This window comes from Ranitomeya imitator, chromosome 5 (assembly GCF_032444005.1).
Source record: "Ranitomeya imitator isolate aRanImi1 chromosome 5, aRanImi1.pri, whole genome shotgun sequence".
Classification (NCBI taxonomy): domain Eukaryota; kingdom Metazoa; phylum Chordata; class Amphibia; order Anura; family Dendrobatidae; genus Ranitomeya; species Ranitomeya imitator.
The window spans coordinates 70,602,405-70,621,347 of record NC_091286.1 but is presented as its reverse complement, the minus strand read 5'-3'; positions in this window follow the sequence as shown (position 1 = coordinate 70,621,347).

Here is an 18,943-nt window from a genome sequence, read left to right as displayed (position 1 = left end):
AACATCAGCACTGTGTTACTGCTACTCAGCGTCATTGCATTGAATGAAGCTGGCTGCAATTCTCTGCATAGAGCGTGAGAAGTGAGAAGCCAATGCAGCACTAAAGTGTAGGAATCATTAAGGCTGGGTTCACATTACGTTACTGGCTTCTGTTAGACAGACTACGTTACACTGCAGCATAACGCGGTCCGTTAACGCCGCCATTGAGTCCAATGTCGGACGCATCGCTAGTGCATGCCCACAATGGGCGTGCGCTAGCGATGTGCCATCATTGAGTGACGGACCCTGGGACGCGGGCTGCAGCGTTTCCGGATCCGTCACTGCTAGCACAGATAGAGCATCTGCTAGCTCTATCTGCACTAGCGCAATGTCATGTCGGCACTTGCATTAACAGCAGCCCGTTAACACATGTGTTGAGCAGGCTGCTGTTAACGCATTGTGAACCTGGCCTAAAGGAGTTGTCCAGCCGTAGGCTGCAAGTCTGCAGTCACTCTATGAGACTGCAGACTTGTGAATCCTACAAGTAGGTGATTTGCATGTATCCTTCCACATTCCTACTAGACTTGTATTGAGCAAGGTCATGCCTATCAAGTCAGTATATATATCTCCTCTTCATGTAAAACATGCTCTGGAGGCAGAGTTATCTTCCAGGTACCCTCTGCCCCAGAGACTGGAAGAGGTCATTTATATAAAGTGATAAAAGATGATTTCTCAACAACAAGGCATCTGATATGAGATACTCAAGACTGTTTCCAGCAGTCTATAACTCGTTATGCCAATATTAATAGCTTAGATAGGTCAAATGTGGTGACAGGTTCCCTTTAAAGCACCACTCCAACAGTGCAATAAAAAAATGCTGGAGTGGTGCTTTAAAATAGCAATGACCTAGACAACTTTGGTTACTGTATTAAAACAGATAGCCACTAATAGCATTCATCGCCAAAGATGAAAAATGTATAATGGTGATTCAACTGAGAGTAACCCTATAGATCACGATAATGGGGACCCCATGTCATCAGTTTTATTGGAGTGATAGTGCACATGCACCATACTTCCTCTTTTCCTCCTGGGATCAGGGGGCACACATGCACACTATGACGACAATAGACCAAGTAAATGGCGCAGAAGTCCTGTATGGACAATACCACCAGTAAATCATTTTATTAATTCATTATTAGTAGCAAATATGTTATTTTTTATAATGAGTGAATAAAATGATGCATTTTAATGGACTTTGGTTCGTGCGTTTTCTCTTTATTGGTGGGTGACATATCATGAACGTTGGGGCGGTCTATAAATGGGAGCTCTAGTTGGTTTCATTACAGATGGCAGTATCACAGCTCACATCCCTCATCAGTAGGGATTTGATGAGACGGGAAGTATGAGTTGCTCCATGATGCAGATCTACAGTAGACGAGCTCGTTCCTCGCTATTTTTTGCATATTGACATGATGACTTTTAATCTAAAGTGCCTGACCGCTCCATTAGTCACCCAGCCTTTCCAATACAAGAATCAAGCCTGCAACGCTCAGATTATCCAGGGATTGCTGGACATGACCTTGTTTATATGTTGCTGAATGCAGAAAAAGGAGCCGAAATCCAGGCAGTAAATCTAGTCCTGTAGAGGGAACGTTGCTGCACATTATGGCCGGTTGCTTCCCGAAGCTTAATTATTTGCAGTGGGAGAGACTGATCTGCCAAAGTACACTATGCAACGCACTGTAAATCACGCTGATACCTCCGTGACATATTGGAAGCCGCGTATCAGTCCAAGGCACAGCTTGTAATTTAGCAAAGCTTTCCCTTAATGGGGCAATCCGGGTTAATGAAAAAATAGAGATTAGTGGAGAACTCTTACCATGAACCCGCAGAGTTTTCCTAACTAGAGCAAATCTGAAAACGTGCAGACCTATATGTGTAAAATGCGATCATGCATTCAAGGCGTATATCTGCCAACAAAACTGTGGTTACTTTGTGAAATTTTGTGATTTTCTTCAAAAAGAAAGAAACACTGAAGAATGTTGTTATGGAGAGGATCAGGGACAACTTCAACTTAGGAGTAGCGATGGGCGAATATGTTTGGAAAACGATCGCCGAATCTTAATGTGCCATATTTGTACCATATTGGTGCCGATTTTATGTTTGATGATCGTTTCCGAATTTATTCGCTCATCTGTGCTCCCATTGACTCCAATAGCGTTCAGCGAATATTGCAAATACGGCGATCGTAATCCGAACCGAATATTGAAATATGCGCTCATCTCTACGTAGGTCCCATTCAGACACTCGTGAACCACACGTGTTCTATCAGCAGTTTTCATGGTTAGAACCTATTATAATTTATTCAGCTGTTCACATTTTTGTGGGACAGACCATGCGTTTACAACAAAGTCATGAAGATATGTTTATTTTTGATCAGAATCATGGTTCAAAATTACCCGTACAAGTCTACGGTGTGTGAAAATCACGGACAACGCACAGATGGCATCAATGTGCAATCCATGTGCTCTCTGTGATTAACACTTTTTTCAATTAGTGAAAATCACTCATGTCTGAATGAGGCCTTACGGTTTATGATTTGGCTGTTTTAAAGGGAATCTGTCAGCATATTTTGCTATGTAATCTGACAGCAGCATGAGTAAGTAGAAAAGAACCTGATTCCAGTTTTGTGTCACTTATTTTCCTGGGTGCAGCATTTATGGTAGAGTCACAGTTTTCTCTGCTGCAGATCTAGCAGAGCTCCGTAGTTTGGCTCTGTATATCCCTTCCCACATTACAGCTTGCTGAATACATTATAGGCCGGGATCACACACAGCGAGATACGGCCGAGTCTCGCAGGTTAAAAACAAGCTCTGGCACTCCAGAGTGGAGCGTGCGGCCGCATAGCAATACATGGTGCTGTACGGTCCGCTCCGGAGTGCTGGTGCCAGAGCTTGTTTTTAACCTGCAAGATTCGGCCGTATCTCGCTGTAGGGTGACTCCGGCCATATGGTAACAAAGAGCTGATAATCAATGCTGAGGCCTAGTTGGACTAGGAGGCACAAAGCCAGTTGTTCTGAAGTGATAATCAAATGCTAATAAAATACTGATTGTGCTGAAACAGCAAAGCAAAGCCCAGTAAGTGAACTATCACTGCAATCAGTATCTATGTATCTGCATTATGGTGATCTCAGATTACAAAGCAATATCCTGGTGACAGATTCCCTTTAAAGCTTCCAATCCATAATAAAATACTATGTGTCCATTTCTGTATGTCCTTAAAGGTAATTTTCAAAAAGCTGAAAAAACAAACTTGAATCACGCCTAAAAGCAAGACAATCTAGGTTGTTAACACTCCCATCAAAGTATTTATCTTCTTAATATATTGCAATCATCATATTATACAGCACTGTGTACCGTATATACTCGAGTATAAGCCGAGATTTTCAGCCCAAATTTTTGGGCTGAAAGTGCCCCCCTCGGCTTATACTCGAGTCACGGTAGCGGTGGGGTCGGCAGGTGAGGGGCTGAGGGCGCTGAGGTATACTTACCTAGTCCCAGCGATCCTCGCGCTGTCCCTGCAGTCGCACGGGCTTCGGCGCTGCAGTTTCTTCCTCTCTTCAGCGGTCACGTGGGACCGCTCATTACAGAAATGAATAAGCGGCTCCACCTCCCATAGGGGCGGAGCCGCTTATTCATTTCTCTAATCAGCGGTGCCGGTGACCGCTGATAGAGAAAGAAGCTGCGGCACCGAAGACAGGAGGGGACAGCGCGAGGATCGCCAGGACTAGGTGAGTATAGCATATTCACCTGTCCTCGTTCCAGCCGCCGGGCGCCGATCCATCTTCCCGGCCGGTGCCTCCATCTTCCCGGCGTCTTTGCTCTCTGACTGTTCAGGCAGAGGGCGCGATGACGCATATAGTGTGCGCGGCGCCCTCTGCCTGATCAGTCAGAGCAGAGACGCCGGGAAGATGGAGGCGCCGGAACGAGACGCCGGGAGCTGCAATCAAGGGAGGTGAGTATGTGTTTTTTTTTCTTTATTGCGGCAGCGGCGGCACAAATTTATGTGGAACATCTATGGGGCACAGTGAACGGTGCAGAGCACCGTATATGGCACAGCACAGCTATGTATGGGGCACAGTGAACGGTGCAGAGCACCGTATATGGCACAGCACAGCTATGGGGCACAGTGAACGGTGCAGAGCACCGTATATGGCACAGCACAGCTATGGGGCACAGTGAACGGTGCAGAGCACCGTATATGGCACAGCACAGCTATGTATGGGGCACAGTGAACGGTGCAGAGCACCGTATATGGCACAGCACAGCTATGGGGCACAGTGAACGGTGCAGAGCACCGTATATGGCACAGCACAGCTATGTATGGGGCACAGTGAACGGTGCAGAGCACCGTATATGGCACAGCACAGCTATGGGGCACAGTGAACGGTGCAGAGCACCGTATATGGCACAGCTATGGGGCACAGTGAACGGTGCAGAGCACCGTATATGGCACATCTATGGGGCACAATGAACGGTGCAGAGCACCGTATATGGCACAGCTAGGGGGCACAATGAACGGTGCAGAGCACTATATGGTTCACACCTACGGGGAAATATGAACGGTGCAGAGCACTATATGGCACAGCTATGGGGAAATAATGATCTATTTTTATTTTTGAAATTCACCGGTAAATGCTGCATTTCCACCCTAGGCTTATACTCGAGTCAATAAGTTTTCCCAGTTTTTTGTGGCAAAATTAGGGGGGTCGGCTTATACTCGGGTCGGCTTATACTCGAGTATATACGGTACTTATAAATGCTCATTTTCCTTTCTATGCAGTTAATTATTCTCTTTACCATTAGGTCTATGACACCACATGATTAAAAACTGACTAACTGAATCCCTCTAAGCTCTATATAGAAACAAGAGGTCAATTTTTCCTGCATGAGTCATCCTCCTCTTCACTTCCTGACCCAGCTGCTGCTTTCCTCCCCCTTGGCATGGACTTTGCAGAGAGTAGAATTGTAGTTCTAATGATGACTCATGCAGGGAAAAGAAACATTCTGTTTCTACATAGAGTTTAGAGGATTCAGCTAGTCAGTTTTTAATCATGTGATGTCATAGACCTAATGTAAAACAGAAGAATTAGCTGAGCAAACGGGAAAATGAGCAATTGTAAGGCCGATTTCACATTAGCATTTTGAGGAGCTGCGGAGGGCTGTGGACTTCCTCCGTGAAGCCCCGCCCTCGGCCGCACCTTCACCGCTAGCTCCGCCTACTTCTGCATGCGGCCTGCGTACCTATCTTTAATATTAGGTATGCAGGTCGTGCGGCTATATGCGAATGCTTCCGCATGCGTCGTTTTGACGATGCGGCAACCAGTGTAGGACGCAGCTGGTAGCAATTTCTTCTTTTCTCCGCATTGTCAAAACGACGCATGCGGATGCATCCGCATACAGCCGCATGACCTGCGTGCCTAATGTTAAAGATAGGTACGCAGGCCGCATGCAGAATTAGGGGGAGCTAGAGGCAGAGGTGCGGCCAAGGGCGGGGCTTCACGGAGGAAGTCTGCAGCCCTCCGCAGCTCCTCAAAACACTAGTGTGAAACTAGCCTAAGTACACAGTGCTGTATAATATGATGATTACAGTATATTAAGAGGATAAAAACCTTGATGGGAGGAGGAGGAGTGCTTCTTTAATTGCTTGTGATTACATTTTATTCCATGTCCCAGTCACTATTGTTTCTTTTTAATACATCAGATTCTATATAAAGAAATTACATCCAGGATATGAAATCAGAAAACATATTTAATCTATTATATTCCATACATTTGTCACATTCATATTTGTATTTAATAGTGAATTCCGTTCAGTTATTCTGTGTGAGAAGATAAGTGTGTTTCCATCTTGTGCGGATCCCTCAAGAGTATTCCAATTAGCAGGCAGCCAGTAAATGAGCATTATAATAAAAAAATACAATATACATTAATTAGCAAGGCCTACAGGGAAAACAGACAGAAGGCGTGCACAAAAAACCTCTAAAAATGTTAGCGACTTTCTAATAACCTTTATTTTTATAATGCGTAACAGGGTATACAAAAACATTCCATCAGTGTGTGCTTATTGGTTGCAGTGGTCCAGTGATGGTCCCCATAATAAGAGGAAGCAAGAGAACTTGCATCGGACATGGTTCTGGTTCTGGCATGAGTATATGTATTTTTATGAGTATATGTCTTTTTAGATGACGATTAACCTATTTATAATCCCCTATATGTGTTTTTTTGTGTTTTTTTCTTTGAATTATTGCATTCTGTGCAAGCCTGGGTGTGGCCTCCCTTTCCTGAGCTGGAAATTGTATATAAGGCTTCCCCAGTCTAGTGTTCGGTTGGGCCCAGTCCTTTTGTCTGCGCTTATTCACACTGAAGTCAACATTGACACATGGTAAAGTTTTAATATTAGACAGTGTAGGACCATCCCGATCAGAGTTACCTTGTCGTGGTGGCTTTTATGCTATTTTTTTAATAAAAAAAAGTTTTACTAAAAACTGTGTTATTTGGGGCTGGTGAGGACCCAGCGGTCATGGTGCACATTGGTTTAAATTACAAAGTTAGAGGTAGGTGGAAAGGCTACAAGTTGAAAGCAAGGACCTCCAACGTGGTATTTTCCGAAATACTGCCTGTACCACGTGCGACACCAGAGAGGCAATGGGAGATTAGGGAGGTTAATAAGTGGCTCAAGAATTGGTGTAGGAAGGAGGGGTTTGGGTTCCTGCAGAACTGGGCCGACTTCTCAGTTGGCTACAGGTTCTACGCTACTGACGGGCTGCACCTCAATGGGGAAGGTGCCGCTGTGCTGGGGGAGAAAATGGCTAGAAGGTTGGAGGCGTGTTTAAACTAGGGAATGGGGGGGAGGGTATTCATTTTATAGGAGGGGAAGATGCAGGTGGAGACCTGGGCACAAATAAGGAAGTTGGGGGTGGCGGTGGCATGGGGGGGTGGGGTTAGAACAATTAATAATTTAAGAAAGAGTAGAGGTGCAGAGAGATATATACAATGTATGTATACTAATGCCAGAAGCCTCACCAACAAAATGGACGAATTAGAATTAATGTTGTTGGAGCATAATTATGACATGGTGGGGATATCTGAGACATGGCTGGATGAGAGCCATGACTGGGCTGTTAACTTGCAGGGCTATAGTCTGTTCCGAAATGACCGAACGGATAAGCGAGGGGGAGGGGTGTGTCTATAAGTAAAATCATCCTTAAAACCCATCCTGCGCGATAATATAGGTGAATTTAATGAAAATGTAGAGTCCCTGTGGGTGGAGATAAGGGGAGGGGGAAAAATAGTAAATTACTGATAGGGGTTTGTTATAAATCTCCAAAAATAATGGAAGCAACAGAGAATATCCTCATAAAGCAAATAGATGAAGCTGAGACTCAAGGAGAAGTCATTATTATGGGGGACTTCAACTACCCTGAAAAAGATTGGGGAACAGAAACCTGCAGTTCCAGCAAAGGTAATCGGTTTTTGACAACTATGAGAGACAATTACCTTTCACAACTGGTTCAGGACCCAACAAGAAGGGGGGCACTGCTAGACCTAATATTAACCAACAGGCCAGACCGCATAGCAAATATAAAAAGATTGAGACAGAGAGACTCATTGCCAGAGAGAGTAAAAATAATCCCATAATATTTTTTAACTACGTAAATAGTAAGAAAATAAAAAATGATAGTGTTGGCCGGGCCCCCTTAAAAATAGTCTGGGTGAAATGGTGGATGAGGATGAGGAAAAAGCCAATATGCTAAATGACTTTTTTCATCAGTATTTACACAAGAAAATTCCATGGCAGACAATATAATCAGTGATAACAAAAATTCCCCATTAAATGTCATCTGCTTAACCCAGCAGGAAGTACACAGCATCTAAAAATCACTAAAATTGACAAATCTCCGGGCCCGGATGGGATACACCCCCGAGTACTGCAGGAATTAAGTACAGTCATTGATAGACCATTATTTTTAATCTTTAAAGATTCCATAGTAAGTAACAGGGTCTGTACCACAGGACTGGTGTATAGCAAATGTGGTGCCAATATTCAAAAAGGGGACAAAAACTGAACTCGGTAATTATAGGCCAGTAAGCTTAACCTCTACTGTGGGTAAAATCCTGGAGGGCATTCTAAGGGATGCTATACTGGAGTATCTGAAGAGGAATAACCTCACGACCCAGTATCAGCACGGGTTTACTAGGGATCGTTCATGCCAGACTAATCTGATCAATTTCTATGAAGAGGTAAGAGGTAAGGGAACCCAGTGGATGTAGTGTATATGGACTTTTCAAAAGCTTTTGATACGGTGCCACACAAAAGGTTGATACATAAAATGAGAATAATGGGGATAGGGGAAAATATGTGTAAGTGGGTTAAGAACTGGCTCAGGGATAGGAAACAAAGGGTGTTTATTAATGGAGCACACTCGGACTGGGTCGCGCCTGTGCGCGCCACCTCCTCTTGCTGCATTATCGTCCCCGGCACCTGCGCTGTAAGTACGAAGGGCAGCGCAACTGCGCATTCCCGGAAAAAAAAAATTAATGCGCAGGCACGAGGACGATAATGCTGCTAGAGGAGGCAGCGCCCGCCGCGCACAGGTCCGGAGTGACGGCTGTACTGCGTCTGATTAGTAAGGAAAGTCCCGCCTCCGGGACGGTTTCACGGTATGAGGGGGCACATTTTATAAACGTTTATTTCAGCGTGTGCAGGCATCATAACTAAAAGAGCCACCTTGTCAGAATACAGCATTTGTGCTGCACAAGGTGGCTCTTTTAGTTACAAACGCTTGAGGGGGGTGACAGGTTCCCTTTAAGTTCTGCATGTGTACCAACTTAAGTCAAGCTTAATTGTTGTATTTTTTTACATGCATTTTAGTATAAATAAACAATGCCCCCAGAGGTGAACAACCCTTTTAATTCTTTTTTCTAAATAAGTTCTTATAGATTTATATTAGTATGCTGATAATTGTCATACAGCAGTTGTGGATTCATTTTTTGGATACAGTCTCCCCAATTCTCTGGGAAATCCAGCACTGATTTCCGATGGTCACTTCCACTCCTTTTTTGTACCGTCATATTCTTGCAACTGCTATACAGACTAAAATGCAGCTAAATTCAGACTTTGTGAAAGACTTTAGAGCTTTTCACTCAATGGCAGCCATGACATTTTCATTGTTTGCTTTTGATATTTTATTTCTTTCATAGCTGCTTGCACATGAGCATTGTAAATAAATTAAAAAAAAAGTTTGAAGAACATATTCAGATGATCGCACTCCCATCTTTGCTTTATTGTGTTAATAAACAATATTCGACTACACAAAAGGTACAGAAAAAACAATGACATTTATCATGAGAGATCATTACACAAACCCAGAACAGCTTATAATAGTAACATAGTAACATAGTTAGTAAGGCCGAAAAAAGACATTTGTCCATCCAGTTCAGCCTATATTCCATCATAATAAATCCCCAGATCTACGTCCTTCTACAGAACCTAATAATTGTATATAGTAACATAGTCCCACACATGTAATAATGTAATAATCACAGTCCCACATGAGAGCAATCACTGCAGGTTAGTTAACAAATGCTGCCTGACAACTTGTGAGCCATCTTTCTTAAAAGCCAATAATGTAGTAGATTTTATTGGAAAACAGATGCAGTACACTGTATGTCCTATTCGGCTAAATTACAAGTCGAATCTACAGGTTACAGGTAGTTATATGTTTGTGTTATTTCATTACTGCTTTATATAGTTATTAGAACAATTTCACTCATTCTATCTAGCACAATACTTTCTCTTTATTTTTAAAGAACCTGCTGTCCGAACCGCTGTCAGCATGAATGAGCCACTGGCGACATTATTACAGTCTTCTATGTATTACTCTGAAAGACGTACTTTGAAAAACTGCCCGGAAAATATGCATCTCGGATGATTAGTTTCAGGCAGATCCAAAGTGGCTTCTTTCTGCTACATTCCCCTCTACTTCTCTCTGCCCTGCCGAGGGTGGAGTATTGTGCATACGTTGGCTTTACCTCCTTTACTTTGGCCTTTACTTTACTTCTTTTACTTTAGCCTTTACTTTACTTCCTTTTCTTTGGCCTTTACTTTACTTCCTTTTCTTTGGCCTTTACTTTACTTCCTTTTCTTTGTTCTTTACTTTACTTCCTTTACTTTGGCCTCTCCTGGCGCATATGCTTTTCAGTACTTTGCTCTGCCCTCAGCAGGCCAGATAGAAGTGCACCTGCACAGGCCCATGATTGGAGTACACTTTGTGAATGACATAGGATGCATCATCCACATGAAGGAAGCAGGAGGACGGCCATTAAGAAAAAAGAAGAGGTGCCCATTGGACCGAACCACACCGTATAGGGGTATAATAAATGTTATTTTTGGTGCTGTGAAGATGGGAATGGGGAATTAAATGCAGCTTGCTGCACTGCTGTAAAAGAGGGCCTAACTCCTTTACCCCAAGCCTATTTTCACCTTGCGACCAGGCCAAATTATACAGTTCTGACCAATGTCACTTTATGATGTGATAACTCTGGAAAACTTTAACAAATCCGCTGCTATTAACCCTGTGTGTCCCCAACTATTTACTATTAGTTAAAATATGTCATGTTAAAAATAATAAAAAAAAAACCTGCTATACTCACCCTCTGCCGCCTTTCTCGCTCCTCGCCACGCTCCTGGGACCGCTCCATTGCAAGCGGCAGCTTCCGCTCCCGTCCCAGGGCTGGTGTGCGACAAGGACCTGCCGTGACGTCACGGTTATGTGATCATGACGTCATCATAGGTCCTGCTCACACCAGCCCTGGGACCGCAAGCTGCCGCTTACAATGGAGCGATCCCGGGAGCGTGGCGAGGAGCGAGAAAGTTGGCGGATGGTGAGTATATGTTTTTTTTTAAGTCTCTATACTACGTGGCTCTGTGCTGGCCAATATACTACGTGACAGGGCAATATACTACGTGGCTCTGCTATATACTACGTGACTGGGCAATATACTATGTGGCTGGGCAATATACTACGTGACTGGGCAATATACCGTACTACGTGGGCTGTGCTATATACTATGTGGCTGGGCAATACGTGACTGGGCAATATACTACGTGGCTGGGCAATATACTACATGGCTGGGCAATATACTACGTGACTGGGCAATATACTACGTGGCTGGGCAATATAGTAAGTGACTGGGCAATATACTATGTGGCTGGGCAATACGTGACTGGGCAATATACTACGTGGCTGGGCAATATACTACGTGGGCTGTGCAATATACTATGTGGCTGGGCAATATACTACGTGGCTGGGCAATATATTACGTGGGCTGTGCAATATAGTACGTGGGCTGTGCAATATACTACGTGGCTGGGCAATATACTACGGGACTGGGCAATATACTACGTGGGCTGTGCAATATACTACGTGGGCTGTGCAATATACTACATGGCTGGGCAATATACTACGGGACTGGGCAATATACTACGTCGCTGGGCAATATACTACGTCGCTGGGCAATATCCTACATCGCTGGGCGATATACTACGTGGCTGGGCAATATACTATGGGACTGGGCAATATACTACGTGGGCTGTGCAATATACTACGTGGGCTGTGCAATATACTACATGGCTGGGCATTATACTACGGGACTGGGCAATATACTACGTCGCTGGGCAATATACTACGTCGCTGGGCAATATACTACATCGCTGGGCAATATACTACGTGGCTGGGCAATATACTACGAGGACATGCATATTCTAGAATACCCGATGCGTTAGAATCGGGCCACCATCTAGTTAAATAATATTTTCCATATGTCTACTTTACATCAGCAGCATTTTTGGAATTTTGTTGTGGGGAAGTTAGAAGGGTTAAAAGCTTATCAGCAATTTTTCAACAGAATTTACACGTCCTATTTTTTAGGGACCACATCACATTTGAAATGACTTTAAAGGGAACCTGTCACCCCCAAAATCGATGGTGAGGTAAGCTCACCGTCATCAGGGGCTTATCTACAGCATTCTGTAATGCTGTAGATAAGCCCCCAATGTAACCTGAAAGAGGAGAAAAAGAGGTTAGATTATACTCACCCAGGGGCGGTCCCTCTGCAGTCCGGTCAAATGGGTGTCTCAGGTCCGCTCCGGCACCTCCTATCTTCATTCCATGTCGTCCTCTTCTGGTCTTCACACCGCGGCTCTGGCGCAGGCGTACTTTGTCTGCCCTGTTGAGGGCAGATCAAAGTACTGCAGTGCGCAGGCGCCAGGCCTCTCTGACCTTTCCGGCGCCTGCGCACTGCAGTACTTTGCTCTGCCCTCAACAGGGCAGACAAAGTACGCCTGCGCTGGAGCTGCGGTGTGAAGACCAGAAAAGGACATCATGGAATGAAGATGGGAGGCGCTGTTCCGGACCTGAGACACCCATCGGAGCAGGACCGCCCCTAGGTGAGTATAATCTAACCTCTTTTTCTCCTCTTTCAGGTAACATCCGCAGCTTATCTACAGCATTACAGAATGCTGTAGATAAGCCCCTGATGAAGGTGAGCTTACCTCACCATCGATTTTGGGGGTGACAGGTTCCCATTAAAAACTTCACACCTCAAAGTGCTCAAATCTATATTAAAGAAGTTTATTAACTCTTTAGGTGCTTCACAGGAATTACAGCAATATGGGAGGAAAAAATTTACAATTTAATTTTTGCCACAAAAATGTTGCTTTTGCCCAACATTTTTATTTATCACAAGGGTAACAGGAGAAAATGGACCATACAATTTCTCTGGAGCACGCCAATACCCCATATGTGGTGGAAAATTATTGTTTGGGGTGCACAGCAGGGCTTGGAAGGGAAGGAGTTCCATTTGACTTTCGGAGTGCAAAGTTGGCTGGGACAGATAGCGAATGCCATTTTGCATTTGCTGAGCCCCTGAAGTGCCTAAACAGTGGAAACCCCCAAAAAGTGACTCAATTTTGACAATTGCATCACATAAAGAATTTATCTAGATGTGTGGTGAACACCTTGAACCTACAGGTGCTTCACAGAATTTTATAACGTTGAGCCATGAAAATGAAAAAAATAAGGTTTTCCGTCCAAAATTTTAGTTTTGCTTCAAATTTTCCTTCTTACAAGGGTGACAATAGAAAATCAACCATACAATTTTTTTGGTCAGCTTCTACTGAGCATGCCAATTCCCCATATGTGGTGTCAAACTAATGGTTGGGCACATGGCAGGGCTCGGAAGGGAAGGACTGCAATCGAATTCAGGCTTGAAATTTGACTGGAATTGACCCCATTTTGCAAATTATTAATGAATTCATCTAGGGGTGCAGTGAGCATGTTGACACCACATGTGTCTCACAGAATATTATACCATTGAGTGGTGAAGAAGAAATAATTTCTTTTTTACCATTAAAATGTTGTTTTAGCCCCAAGTTTTTCATTTGTATAAGGGCTAATAGGAAAAAATAGACCTTGTGCAGTAGCATGTAAAAGTTTGGCACCACTGGTCAAAATTACTGTTATTGTGAACAGTTAAGCAAGTTGAAGATGAAAAGGTCTAAAGTTAAAGATGACACATTGTATTTGTATTTAGGCAAATATATATATATATATATATATATATATATATATATTCATCTTTTACATTTTTCAACTTTTACATTTTAAAAGTTACAAAAAGGAACATGGGCCAATGCAATAGTTTGGGCACCCTGCATGATTAGTACCTAATAGCACCCCCTTTTGAAAGTATGACAGTTTATAAATGCTTTTTGTTGCCAGACAAGAGTCTTTCAGTTTTTGTTTGAGGGATTTTTATTCATTCTTCCTTGGAAAATTCTTCCAGTTCTGTGACATTCCTGGGTCATCTTGCATGCACTGCTATTTTGAGGTCTAGCCACATATTTTCAATGATGTTTAGATCAGGAGGCTGTGAGGACCATTGTGAAACCTTCAGATTGCGCCTAGACTAGAGGTAGTCTAGTCGATTGTGGATTTTGACAACTGTTTAGGATCATTATCCATTTGTAGAAGCCATCCTCTTTTTAACGTCAGTGTTTTTATAAATGGTGTTACGTTTGCATCAAGAATTTGTTGAAATTTCATTAAATACATTTTTCCTTCTACCCATGAAATGTTTCCTGTGCCATTGGCTGCAACACAACCCCAAAGCATGATTGGTCCACCCTCATGATTAATGGATGGTGATGTTTTTTTCCTGAAATTCTGTGCCCTTTTTCTCCACACATACCCTTGATCATTGTTGCCAAAGAGTTGTACTTTAACCTCGCAGGACTTGTTTCCAAAATGCATCACATTTTTTATTGCATATTTCAGACGCTGAATTTTATGGTGAGGACGAAGGAGAGATTTTTTCTGATGACTCTTCCATGAAGGCCATATTTTTGCAGGTATCTCTGAACAGTAGAACAATGTACCATAGCTCCAGAGTCTGCTAAATCTTTCTGAATGTCTTTAGCAGTCAAGCATGGGTTCTGATTTGCCGTTCTTGCAATCGTAGGAGAAGATCTCACTGAAATTTTGCTTGTTGTTCGAGACCTTATCTTGACCTCCACTGTTCATGGTGACTGCCATTTCTTAATGACATTTCGAACTGAAGAAAGGACAACTTAAAAATGCTTTGCTATATTCTTATGGCCTTCTCCTGATTTTTGGGCTCCATACATTTTTATTTTCAGAGTGCTAGGCAGCTGCTTAGATGAATCCATGGCTGCTGTTTTTGTCAAAAAGTTAGCGGAGGCTGGGTTTTTATAAAGCAGGGAAATTTGCATCACCTGGCCTTTCCTAATGATGATAGTGAACAAGCCATAACCCCAACAGGCTAGTTAAGGTGTGAACCCTTGGTCAAAGGGTGCTCAAACTTCACCATCTGCCCATTTCCCTTTTTGTAATTTATAAAATTAAAAAATGACTATATTTTTTCTGCCTAAAATTCTAAGTAAATGTGTCATCTTTAGAGATCATTTCATCTTCAACTTGATTAACTGCTCACAATAACGGTAATTTTGACCTGGGGGTGCCGTAACTTTAACATGCCATTTCAGTTGTGTAGTTTCTCCTCTAGAGTGCATGAATGCCCTACATGTAATCAGGAACTACTTTTCATGCACAGTGGAAAGCTCAGAAGGGAAGGCACGCCATATTATAGTGCAGATTTTGCTGTTATGGTTCATGGGTGCCATGACACACTGGGAGAGCAGCTGAAGTGCCAGAACGGCAGAACCCCACATAAGTGACCCCATTTTACAAACTACACCTCTCAATGAATTCATTTAGGGGTACACAGATTAATTATATTAACACCATGGGTGTATCACAGAATTTTATACCATTGGGCAGTGAAGAAAAAAATATTTTCATTTTTACTACAAAAATTTTGCTTTGACCCCAGATTTAAAATTTTCACACAGGGAAATATATTTCTTATGTTTCTATTGAGAGATGATGGACTTGAGTGGGGAATTTTTTTGTGGATTGAGTTGATTGGGAACATTTTACATAACATTTTAGATCACATTTATCCGGCGCTCTATGCTGAGAACTTCAATCTAAATCTCCGAGTGAAGTGATTTAGATGAAACCCCAATGGATCCCTTCACTATAATGAGGCAGCAGTTACTCTGGACTCCGTCTGGCCTCTGTTCAGCAGTGTCCTTCTTTTCAGAGATGCACAACACTGTGGCTGACTACACTTTTATGCAATCCTTAAAAGACGGACACCGCAGGATCATAGGCCAGACAATGTCCACAGTGCCCCATCTGCCTCATTATAGTGAATCTTCTGACAGAGGTTCCGTATGATTCACGTATTTCAGAGATTTACACAGAAACCCCTGTGTAAGAGCTCAGTGTAAGCGCAGAATTGATATGAGTCAAGCCTTACTGCAACGTTTGGGAGGTGGAATGATCATATATTTTTTTTAAATTTTTTATGCCCGATCTGCGCTAGCGAGGAATTTTTTTTTCTATATTCCAACCAACCAGTCATGTAAGGGCTTGTTGTCTGTGGGACAATTTGATGGTTTTTATTGGTACCATTTTCGGACACATGACATTTTTTTGATCGCTTTCTATACTCGTTTTTGGGAGGCAGAATGAACAAAAACCTGTAATTCGGGATTTATTTTTTAATGTCACTCATCATGTGGTAAAATTGATAAGGCAACTTTATTCTTCAGGTCAGTATGATTACAGCGATACCACATTTCTATAATATTTTTAATCTTTTTCAATTTTTACACATTAAAAACTATTTTATAGAAGAAAGAATTGTTTTTGCATTGCTGTATTCTAAGAACTATAACTTTTTTTTATTTTTCTGCTGATGGAGCTGTATGGCCAATTGTTTTTTGCAGGACAAGATGACATTTTCAGTGATACCAGTTTTATTTACATTAGACATTTTGATCACGTTTCAGACCACTTTTTGTGGTATGACGAAAAAGCATAATATTTGCCATTGTTTTAATTTAGATTTTATCGTGTTCGCTGAAAGTTAAATAGTGTGACAGTTTTATAGATTGGGTCATTTTTGGTACTCAGATACCAGATAAGTGTACTTTTTTTTTTATAAAAATGTAACAGTTTATTGGTAGATTTTTTTTATTTTTTTGTTCTTTATTTTGTGATTTTTTACAAAATTTTTTATAGACTTTACTTTTTTACTTAGTTCCTCTATGGGACTTTAATAGTGATGAGCGAGTGTACTCGTTGCTCGGGTTTTCCCGAGCACGCTCGGGTGGTCTACGAGTATTCATGACTGCTCGGAAATTTAGTTTTCATCGCTGCAGCTGAATGATTTACAGCTACTAGCCAGGCTGAATACATGTGTTGCCTGGTTGCTAGGGAATCCCCACATGTAATCAAGCTGTCTAGTAACTGTAAATCATTCAGCTGCCTTGATGAAGACTTAATCTCTGAGCAGTCATAAATACTCAGAGGTCACCCAAGCGTGCTCAGGAAAACCCGAGCAACGAGTACACTCGCTCATCACTAGACTTTAACTTTTAATTCTCTGATCACTGGTATAATATATTGCAATGCACCAGCATTGCAATGCGTTATACCCTGTAGCGTAGCTACCAGGGGGGCAGAGGGTGCGGTCGCCCCGGGCCCAGAGCTCAGAGGGGGCCCACCTGGAGCTACGCTTCCCTCAACTGTACTAGCCTGCTGTGCACACCAATATAGTTGAGCTCTGCGGTAGAGCAGGGACAGAATCTCCCTGCTCTGCTGCGGTCTGTTCTGTGGAGGAGCATGTGCCCGGGGACACTGGTGCCGGCACTGTACCTGCTGCCTCCAGCAGAGCAAACTGCAGACACGCACACATTGCCGGCTGTGTGGTGTCTGCTGAAGAGACTTCAGGACGCTGCTTCTTCCCCCTGCATACAGGAGCAGCCGGACATGAGATAGGACGAGGTAGGAGCTCAGGCTGCAGGGGGCTGGAGGTGACTGCACTGTGCAGTGAGGAGGAGGCAGAACACTGTTCCCCTCCTGACAAGTCCCTGATGTTTCTTGCATCCGTTTTCCTCTCTCTCCCTGTCTCTCTCAGTCTGTCTCACTCTCTCTCAGTCTGTCTCGCTCTCTCTCTGTCTCGCGCTCTCTCTCTGTCTTGCTCTCTGTCTGTCTCTGTCTGTCTCGCTCTGTCTCGCTCTCGCTCTGTCTCGCTCTCTGTCTGTCTGTCTCGCTCTCTCTGTCTGTCTCGCTCTCTCTGTCTGTCTCGCTCTCTCTCTGTCTGTCTCGTGCTCTCTGTCTTGCTCTCTGTCTGTCTTGCTCTGTCTGTCTCGCTCTCTCTCTGTCTGTCTCGCTCTCTGTCTGTCTCGCTCTCTCTCAGTCTGCCTCACTCTCTCTCAGTCTGTCTTGCTCTCTCTCAGTCTGTCTCGCTCTCTCTCTGTCTCGCTCTCTCTCTGTCTGTCTCGCTCTCTCTCTGTCTGTCTCGCTCTCTCTCTGTCTGTCTCGCTCTCTCTCTGTCTCGCGCTCTCTCTCTGTCTTGCTCTCTGTCTGTCTCGCTCTGTCTCGCTCTCGCTCTGTCTCGCTCTCTCTCTGTCTGTCTCGCTCTCTCTCTGTCTGTCTCGTGCTCTCTGTCTTGCTCTCTGTCTGTCTTGCTCTGTCTGTCTCGCTCTCTCTCTGTCTGTCTCGCTCTCTGTCTGTCTCGCTCTCTCTCAGTCTGCCTCACTCTCTCTGTCTGTCTTGCTCTCTCTCAGTCTGTCTCGCTCTCTCTCTGTCTCGCTCTCTCTCTGTCTGTCTCGCTCTCTCTCTGTCTGTCTCGCTCTCTCTCTGTCTGTCTCGCTCTCTCTCTGTCTCGCGCTCTCTCTCTGTCTTGCTCTCTGTCTGTCTCGCTCTGTCTCGCTCTCGCTCTGTCTCGCTCTCTGTCTGTCTGTCTCGCTCTCTCTGTCTGTCTCGCTCTCTCTGTCTGTCTCGCTCTCTCTCTGTCTGTCTCGTGCTCTCTGTCTTGCTCTCTGTCTGTCTTGCTCTGTCTGTCTCGCTCTCTCTCTGTCTGTCTCGCTCTCTGTCTGTCTCGCTCTCTCTCTGTCTGTCTCGTGCTCTCTCTGTATGTCTCGTGCTCTCTGTCTTGCTCTCTGTCTGTCTCGCTCTGTCTGTCTCGCTCTCTCTGTCTGTCTCGCTCTCTTGCTCTCTCTCAGTCTGCCTCACTCTCTCTCAGTCTGTCTTGCTCTCTCTCAGTCTGTCTCGCTCTCTCTCTGTCTCGCTCTCTCTCTGTCTGTCTCGCTCTCTCTCTGTCTGTCTCGCTCTCTCTCTGTCTGTCTCGCTCTCTCTCTGTCTGTCTCGCTCTCTCTCTGTCTCGCTCTCTCTGTCTGTCTCGCTCTCTCTGTCTGTCTCGCTCTCTCTGTCTGTCTCGCTCTCTCTCTGTCTGTCTCGCTCTCTCT